Here is a 9,626-nt window from a genome sequence, read left to right as displayed (position 1 = left end):
CCTAGCCGGTTTGGCTCAGTGGATAATGCCTTGGCCTGCCGATGGCAGGGTCTGAGTTCAATTCTGACCAAGGGCATGTACCTAGGTTGCAGGCTCCTCTCTGGCCGGGGCCCAGGTCAGGGCTCATGCAGGAGGCAACCAATCAAAGTGTCTCTCTCACTTTGATGTTCTCTCTGTCTTTCCCTTTCTCTTCCACATTCTCTAAAAATCAATGGAAACATATCCTCAGGTGAGGATTAAAAAAATAATAAAGAAATTATTATTATATGAAAGACACATCTTGAAAATGCCTAAAGAAAGTTGTCATTTTTTCATGGTGAAGGGACTGGAGTCCATGTTGATGAAAAAACCTTGCTGGCTGTGGTGACTGGCAGTGGTTGCAGCAGCGTGGTGATGGGGCTGGTGCCTTCTCCTGATCAGCCCGGTCGCCTCCCACAAAGAGAGGCCAGACTGCGGCTTAGGCCCTATCCCCAAGGGGAGCAGGGAGCGGGCCTAAGCCGTCACTAGGACATCCCCTGAGGGCTCCCAGTATGTGAGAGGGGACAGGCTGGGCTGAAGGACACCCCCTCCCCCAGTGCACGAATTTCGTGCACCGGGCCCCTGTATTAAAATAAGAACAGAATTCTTCTTTAGATATTAATGATAACTAGTTTCAATACATTTCTGGTGGAGGGAGAGGCATGCCTTTAAAAGATCTAAATTAAACATATTTTCTTGGCCAAAACTGCCACTGAGTAGATGACCAAAAAATGTTCTTGCAATTGACACTACTCTTCACAGTATAGTGTTAAATGTTAGCATCACAGAGGAAAATTTTTTATCTTGATTTTTAAAAAACATATGGTTTATTTCTGTATTTATAAAATGTGGTTTTAATTATAAATGTTGTTAGAAATAAATGGTCTCTTGTCATTCTGTTTTTCTCTCAACTCATTTAAATTTTAAATAAATATAAATAATAATCTTGAAGACAAGGCCAATAGCTCTGCTGTCATCCCATTCCTTAACTCTTTCATCTACCTTCAGGGTGGAAGGGTGATAAAATGGGAAAACATTCAAGTGAAAATGAAAAGACTCAGTAGAGCTGTCTAATATTAGACATTGGTGACTCATTCTGCTCTTTACTTTGCTCCACCATAGCAATCTATGTTCTTGTTCAGCTCTAAAATGTCAGTAAATTTTCTAATGGGACTGTTACTGGGAAAATTGGGGTATCCCTTTCCCCACTGAGTGCTGTGGGTGGGGTCCTTATAGTAACTTCATAAAAATAATTTTCTGAGAGTTTCACAGAAGGATGTGATTTTCATTTGCATGGAATTACATCTCTGTATTTGAAAAGTCCCATTCCAGTTATAGAAGAAGTGTAGTTGAGGTTTCAGTAGGCCTAAAAGCAAAGCCAATGTCCAGAGTTTCCATTCCATATTTCAGCTAGGTCCAGTTCAGCAATAGTTCATTAGTTAGTTACAGTCCATTAATCCATTGCGTGTGGGCCATGTGGGCAGATGCAGGGGATCCAAGAGAGCATGCCTGCTGGAAGCTATCCATTGTCTACACTATTATGAAAGTGCAAACAGGGAACCCAGAAGGCTGATGGACCTTGAGCTTTAGCAAGGGCTAAAGCTATGCACCGATTGTTCTGTCGAGATAATGGTGGCTCAAGCAATTTTCTGACCTAAGAGTCTCAAAGTAAATCTTTACTAATATTTACTGACCTTTAGGATAGTCTGTCTGCTACCGGATTGCTTGCTTGACTAAGGGCAAGATGTGTATTCTAAAATTGAATAAAAGCTAACAGGTCCTGGGCTCCAGTGAAGCCTTTCCACTAGAGAAAGACTCTCTGCCTGCCCCCCCCCCCACCATGATTTCCAAATTCATATTTTTTGCCTAGTGCATTCATTTGTGAGTAGCCCTTCTCCAGATCCTGAACCCTAGCCGTGCAGGTTGTGGCTTTCACACATGTCCCCTGTGAAAAGAGTCTCAAGAGAGCAAACAGTCCCAAAAGCAGCAAGTGAAACCAAGAACACAAGAGCACCAAGAGAGTGAACTCCTTTATTTAGGGGATTAAATATCCCAAATTTCACACCCTTGCAGTGGCCATGCCCATTGTGGCCTATGTCCTGTTCCCGGGTGTGACTAACAGAAAACACCTTCACTATGTCACCCCAAGTTTACTGAGCATGTGTTTATCTCTTCCCTTTCCCCTGTGATCTGCAGGGAGTAGACTGGCAGCTCCCTGGGGAGTGTAAAGCTGCAGCTTTCTGGCAAAGCTGCCCAAATTACATGCCTCTAATGTTTGGCCTTTAAAAAAGGATTTACAGCTAAATAGCAGAGCAATCAACCTGAATAACCAGCTGAAGATTTCCTAAACCTGAGTATTATAACCAAGGATTACAGAAGAAACCACATAGAGACTGGTAAAAATGGTGGAGACTCAAAAAGGGATAGCTCCTGCCCTAACCGGCTTGGCTCAGTAGATAGAGCATCGGCCTGTGGACTGAAGGGTCCCAGGTTCGATTCCGGTCAAGGGCATGTACCTTGGTTGCGGGCACATCCCCAGTAGGGGATGAGCAGGAGGCAGCTGATCAATGCTTCTCTCTCATCAATGTTTCTAACTCTCTATCCCTCCCCCTTACTCTCTGTAAAAATCAATAAAATATATTTTTTTAAAAAAGGGATAGCTCCTCATGCAGGTGTAGCTGAAGCTGAGAACCCAGAGGGATATCATGGCTGCAGCATTCCCTCACCCTAGGAGCATGGGGTCTCAATCCTATACAGGCATTCCCTAACCCAGAGCAAAAGAGACAAGAAGAGGAGCCCCTGAGCATTCAGTCCTCTTGGGAGACTCACACCACACCCTCCCAGGTAAGAGCCATTCTATTGTTACATCACCAGCCTGGAAAGTTCACAGTCTGGACTCTAACTGCTGGTAAGACAATGCTGCTGTATTTGCGTCTTACAGAGGGGTCTGCTAGCTACATCCAGCAGTGACTACAAGGGGCATATTATTTTCTGGGGAGGCTTTTGGGAGAGACCCAGACAGTGACTGAATTGGCCTCCCCCAACCCCTTGAGTGTAAAGCCAGTGCTCCTCCCTACCTGTTGAGCCTTTCTGCCTGACCCATTCTGCTGAGCTCAGATATGCAGAACTAGGATGTTTGGCCTCATCTTGCTGGGTTTAGCAAGTAGGGGAACTGTGCCAAGCTAAGACTTTCAGCTCCCCCTGCTGAGACCAGCCAGGAAGAGAGATCAAAGTGAGACACAGTACTGGGACCTTTGGCATAGTGCCTAACATATAATAAGCAGTCAATAAATATGGTAAGTGAATTTCTTTTTAAAAAGAAAATAATTGGGGGGGGGGGCAGAAAAGGTGTGCTTCCTGGCCAGAATTTTATAATTCAGGAGTGCTAAATGTACTAGTATATTTTAATGCATTTTATTTAAACAGTCAGCACGTGTTCTACCATATCTACCATAAATATTTGGGGAAAACGTGTTTTTTTAATGAAATACTGGTTGCTCATAAAAGCTCTCCACTCTCCAATCTCTAATCCTGCCCAAAATTAAATATAGCATCACAGGAGATTGCATGAATCATTCCTCCTATTCCTTGTTATAAAACAAGGAAAATATTCATTCACTTAGCTATACAATTTTCTGTTCCACAATATATATTCCAGGGTGTCTCAACCTAGCTGCTCTTGTGCCAAATCCTACAGTGTCCAGAGTTTCTGTTCCATGGTGGAGCTGGGTCAAATGTAGCATCAGGGTAGTTAGTTAAAGTTCACTAGTCCATTGTGTGGAGTCCACCTGTCTGTGGGACAGGTGGTCGAGGGCAGAGTATACTATCCCCATAAGCCAGAAGAGTCAGAGGGCCAAGAGCTCCAAAAGAGTGAACTCCTTTTGGTCAAGAGCCTATGTATCTCAGATTTCGTGCCCTTTCAGTGGCCACATCTACTCTGGCCAATGACTAGTTTCCAGGTGTGACTGATAAGCAAGCACCTTCCCATATCACTCAGACCATACTGGGCATGCATTTAATGCCCAGTCCCTTCCTCCAGCAATCTGCAGGGAACAGACCTGGAGAGTGTTCAACTCTGCCAGGAAGGACTGTACAAATGGCATGCCTATATGATCTGGCCTTTCCTTTACTCCTTGCCTGTTAATTAATAACCAGGTTATTACAACTGTATCATTACTGCTTGTCCCATTTTATAAATGAGGGAACTGGAGTGTTTGACTAACTTGTTCATGAACTCATAGTTAATAAGCAGCAGAGGTAGGGCTCAAATTGATATCCAATTGACATAATGATCTGAGTTATTTGCCAGAAAAACTAAACAACTTTCCTCCTTCAACTTTGCAAATAAAAGAATAAATCATATCACTGTTGGTATGCTCACACATGCTAAAGAAAACTGGTTCAAATTTTCTGGAGGATAAGTTTACAACATGCTTTTAAAAATATTTAAAATATGTATTATGAGTAAACAGGCAATTCTTCTCACAAATTGGATTCTGCCCACTGAATAATATTCATGGTTAAGTAAAGTGAAAAGATTTTAGATTAAGTATTGGTTTAAATACAAAAATAAAAAGAAATATAAATAACCTAAATGTCCAACAATAGTAAAATCCCAAGAATATTTGTGTTAGTAGCACAAAAGCAAGGGAAATAGAATGTAGTAAACATGTTTTAAAAATTGAGATATAATTTATATACAATAATGCATTGATTTTAAGTGAAGTTTAATAACTTTTTTCAGTTATATCTACCCATATAACAAACACCCAAGACAAGATATAGAACATTTCAATTACTACCCAAATTCTCTGGTACCCTTTTCAAGCTGATTCCTATCTCTACACCCAGGGAACCATTTTCTGGTTTCCTGTATTTCACATAAACCCTTAGTTTATTTTAGTATTTCCTCCATATATCTAAATACACACATACTGCTATTCTTTGTGGGGTTTCCCCCCAATTGTAATCATTTTCTTTTACTTTATATTAGAAAAATTAAGAATTTTGCTTTCTTTCACCATGATCACACACTATAACTTTTTTCCCTGTTATATCAATTAAATTAAACATTTTTATTAAATCAATATTCAGTATGTATACTATTTAAATGGCATAAGTATTGTCCATGGAACACTCACATAAGATACAATGATTGCTTCTGTTATATATAGTTTTAGAGTTTATAGTTAGCTTATTTTTTTACTTGATAATTTTCTATGGAACCATCTCTATTTCTCCCCATACCAAATTTCTAAATATTCTATATAAAAATCCCTTTCAATAAGCGTAAATATGGGGTGCAGCAAAAGTAGGTTTACAGTAGTGCGTACACAAACAAATTTATTCTTATATTATTATTTATTAATTATTGTATTGTTTTCCATATGAATAACTGTAAACCTATTTTGTCCTTCCCTGTACATCAGGTAATCCATCAATTAAACTTTTTTGAGTGAGCAGGGGAGCCATCCCTCCTAGATAATATTGTCCATTTATTCTATTCTGAACTACATTTTCTGTAGGCCTGATGTACAGCTCTCTGTATAGGATGCTCCTTCAACATTATCCATTCTCTCCAATGTTGGCTCTGATATATTCTCCATTCTTGGTTAATCTTTACTTTCAGAGGAGCACACTTTCCAGAAATTTTCTGACAAACGGTTCATGAAAGAAAATTTTTGAGAGGTGTACATTTTAAAATGGATTAATTTTAGCCTCACACTTGTGTAAAAGTTTGGCTAAGTATATACTCCTAGGTTAGAAATACTTTTCCTTAGAATATTAGGGCATTTTCAATGTCTTCTATCTGTATCACTGTTTTGTCATAGAAATTCTGATGCCACTGTGATTCTAGATGCTTGGTATATGTACTTTAGAAAGCTAATTTTCATTATTCACTGAATAACCAGTAAAGCCAAACAAATGTATATTATCTGACCCTGCAGTACCAGTTCTAAACATACCCTACAAAATACGTACATGTTAACCAAAAGATATTTGTACATGTAGCCAAAAACTACAACTTACACAAATGCCTTTTAACAGTTGAATCGATAAATTGTGCTACATTTTTACAATGGAATACTGTACTGCAATAAGAATAAAAAATCTGCAATTATACACAATGTTATGGATAAATCTTCAAACACTGTTGAGCAAAAGATAACAGACACCAGAGTATACATGCTTTATTATTCTATTTTATAAACTGCAAAAGCTGGCACAATTTGTATTTTCTATTGGAAATCAGGATAGTGTTAGCATTAGCAGAGGGTAGTGAGTAGATGGGCACACTGGGAATTTTTGTGATACTGCTAATGTTGTGCTTCTTGATTTGGTGGTGGTTACATGAGTGTGTTCAATTTTTGAAACTTAATCAAGCTATATATTTATGATTTGTACATTTTCCAATATATGTTATACTCCCTTAAAATAGCCCCCAAAATGTTGACAGATTTTTACTAGATAAATTTTTATTTTAAATTTTGTATTTTGGAATCATTTTAGACTTAAAGATGTTTTATAGAGAGTACAGTTTCTGTAAACTTTTCACCCAGGTTCCCCAAAATTAACATCTTATATAATCATATTATATTTTTCAAAACTAAAAGATTACTATTTGGTGCTGACTGTATTCATATTTCACCAGTTCTTTTCACTAATATTCTTTTTCTGTTCCAGGGTCAAATTTAGGATACCACAGTGCATTTGTCTAAGTAATTTTTAATACATTTGATAAAAAGTTTTCTATATAAGTTTTTAAAAACAGTATATTTACAAAAACAAAAATATAGAAATCTTATCAATACCCAACATTAGTAGAATTGCTAATTCTATATATTGGAATAGCATCCAGCAATTCTGAGAAATAGCTAACAACATAGTTATAGCATGTAAAATTTGATAAATACTATGATCCCAATGATATTAATATTACATTAATATTATATATGTAAGTATATAAAAAGTTCTAGAAATGTATTAAAATGACAGTAGTGGTTACACTTGGGTTGTATGGTTTTGTGAGATTTTCATATTCTCTTTAAACTTTCTTGGGTGTCAACCCCTGTCAACTAGTTCACTAAACAGCATTAAACCTTAATATTCTAAAGCGAGAGTTAGCCATCTTTTTCTACCAACAGACAGATAGTAATTATTTTAGATTTTGCAGGCCATATGGTCTCCGTCACAATAACCATTCAACTCTTCCATTGTATTGTGAAAGCAACCATAGACAATGGCATAAATACCCATACAATAAATGGGCATGACTTGTTCCAATAAAAAATTATTTACAAAACATTTTTAAAAATTTATTTACAGGTGCACATGCTTCCAGACCATGTGTGTGCACCCTTCTACTTAGAAGTAAAGATGTTTGCCTTGCTGCCTGGCTCCCGAGCATGTTTTTTATTCTACCAGAACCCCTAACTTGGGGGGCTCGCCTTATTTCTAACAATTTTGGGGTGCATCCGGGATACCGTCTGTTGCCACAGGGAAAATGGACCCCCTCTTCTGAGGAGATGCACCCCACTGCCAAGTTGTGGCGGCCTCAGTGAGGAGGGACAGCCATTACTCCTGGGCTGACTATGAGCTCAGGATCGAGAGTCAGCCAGCAATGCAGGAAGGGCCCAAGCAAGACCTTGGGCAATCAGGTAACCTCATGCATGAGCCAAGGTAGGAAATTGGACTGAGTACTACTTTGGTGATTGGGTGTCCTCGGAGGTCGGGTGTATGTGACTGGGATGTGTCTTGGATATAAAGCGAGTGTGGAGTTCTGATCTGTGGTTCCATTCTCCTGTGAGGGAAGCGGCCAGAGAGGGACGAAGCAGATCCCAGGGAGTACGAGAAATCTCCAACATGGGGGGTTAAGTACATAGTCATAAGGGACCTGCCGAGGATGGGAAAAAAAGAAAATCTAGGCCTAAGGAATACATTCCCTGGCAATAATCCATTGGGAGAATGCTGAGGTTCTGGGGAGGCAAGTTCCTGAACCAGGGACAGAGACATTGCTCTTGGTGTAAACTTTTAGTGTTGTGGGCGATTTTTTACAGAGAGGAAGGGAGAGGGATAGAGAGTTAGAAACATCGATGAGAGAGAAACATCGATCAGCTGCCTCCTGCACACCCCCTACCGGGGATGTGCCTGCAACCAAGGTACATGCCCTTGGCTGGAATCGAACCCGGGACCATTCAGTCCACAGGCCGATGCTCTATCCACTGAGCCAAACTGGTTAGGGCCTGTTTTTTTTTTTGTTTTGTTTTTTTAAATTTGTTTACTTAGCTAGTGAAATTTCTGTCCATATGTGGTGCAATTTTGGCTAACATTTAGGGACTTTAATTTGCTGTGCTGGGTTAAAATTTTAAGATTCTAAGATTAATTTAAAGGTGTAAAATTTGTAAAGATTGCAATCCAGGTGAGTTTAAAACAAAGGCCAACCAGTTTCAAGACTGCTTGTGGTTAACAAAACATTATCTTCCCCACCTGAGGCAAAGCGGGAGGGGAAAGAAAAAAGCCAGAGGTTTCCAAGCAGCAGAATGGAAGGTGGTACTTGGGTGCTTGAGGAACTGTGAAGGGCAGAGAAATTTGCAAAACCCCGCCCAGCATCATGTCCATTAAATATCCAGTTGTCAGCGTTGGTATTAACCGGGATGGGACCAGAAAGGGAAGCGGGTGGCTGGCGCCTGCTTGTGACATCACAAACCCACACAGGCCAACTAAGGCTGACCTTGGGGGCATGGCAGCAAGAGAATGGGCGGTTCTTGAATGAGGATGGACTGCATTCCTAGGGTGGACCTGGAGGCACAGGACTCCCTGGCAGATTAGCTTGTCCTTTCTTTGAACAGAAGGGCAATCAAAGTTAACTGCTTAATTCAAATCCCTGTTACAAAATTAGTCAAGAAAATGCTTTAGGTAACAATTGGCTTTAAAAATCTCAAAGGTGTTAAGATATAAAGCTTTTCAGTAAAAATCTAAAAGAGAACAAGGGAAGACAGGAATGAGACCCTTGTCCTGCCTTCCCCTCCCTATGCGACCCAGAGACAATCTGAAGAAACATCCAAGATGGCCGATTTACAATCCCAGCCCTCAGGCCCCAACAGGCCCTTTGGCCACCATGCCACCAGAAACCAGCTTTTCTAGGCTGCAAAAGAAGTTGGAGCATCCTGGGCTGCGAAAGAGTTCAAGCCTCTACTGGAAGACCCACCTAGTGTAGCTGGCCAATCAGATCAATTTCTAGGCCCACAAGTATATACATGGACCGAATTAATGTCCATTTTAGGAATCCTATTCTCGGGAGAAGAGAGAGCAATGATTCGAAGGTCAGCTATGGCAGTCTGGGAGCGAGAGCACCCGACTGGCCCTGGGGTACTTCCAGCAGAGGTAAAATTTCCAAACCAGGAGCCCCAGTGGGACCATAACAACATGGACAATAGAGGGCACATGAGAGACCTTAGAGAGCTAATCATTAAAGCAGCGGTTCTCAACCTGGGGGTCGAAGGACCCTTTCACAGGGGTCACCTAAGACCATCGGGAAGCACATATATAATTACATATTGTTTTGTGATTAATCACTATGCTTTAATTATGTTCAATTTGTAACAATG

Source organism: Myotis brandtii, unplaced genomic scaffold, assembly GCF_000412655.1.
Source record: "Myotis brandtii unplaced genomic scaffold, ASM41265v1 scaffold345, whole genome shotgun sequence".
In the NCBI taxonomy this organism is placed as follows: Eukaryota; Metazoa; Chordata; class Mammalia; order Chiroptera; family Vespertilionidae; genus Myotis; species Myotis brandtii.
Note: the sequence above shows the minus strand (reverse complement) of the source record.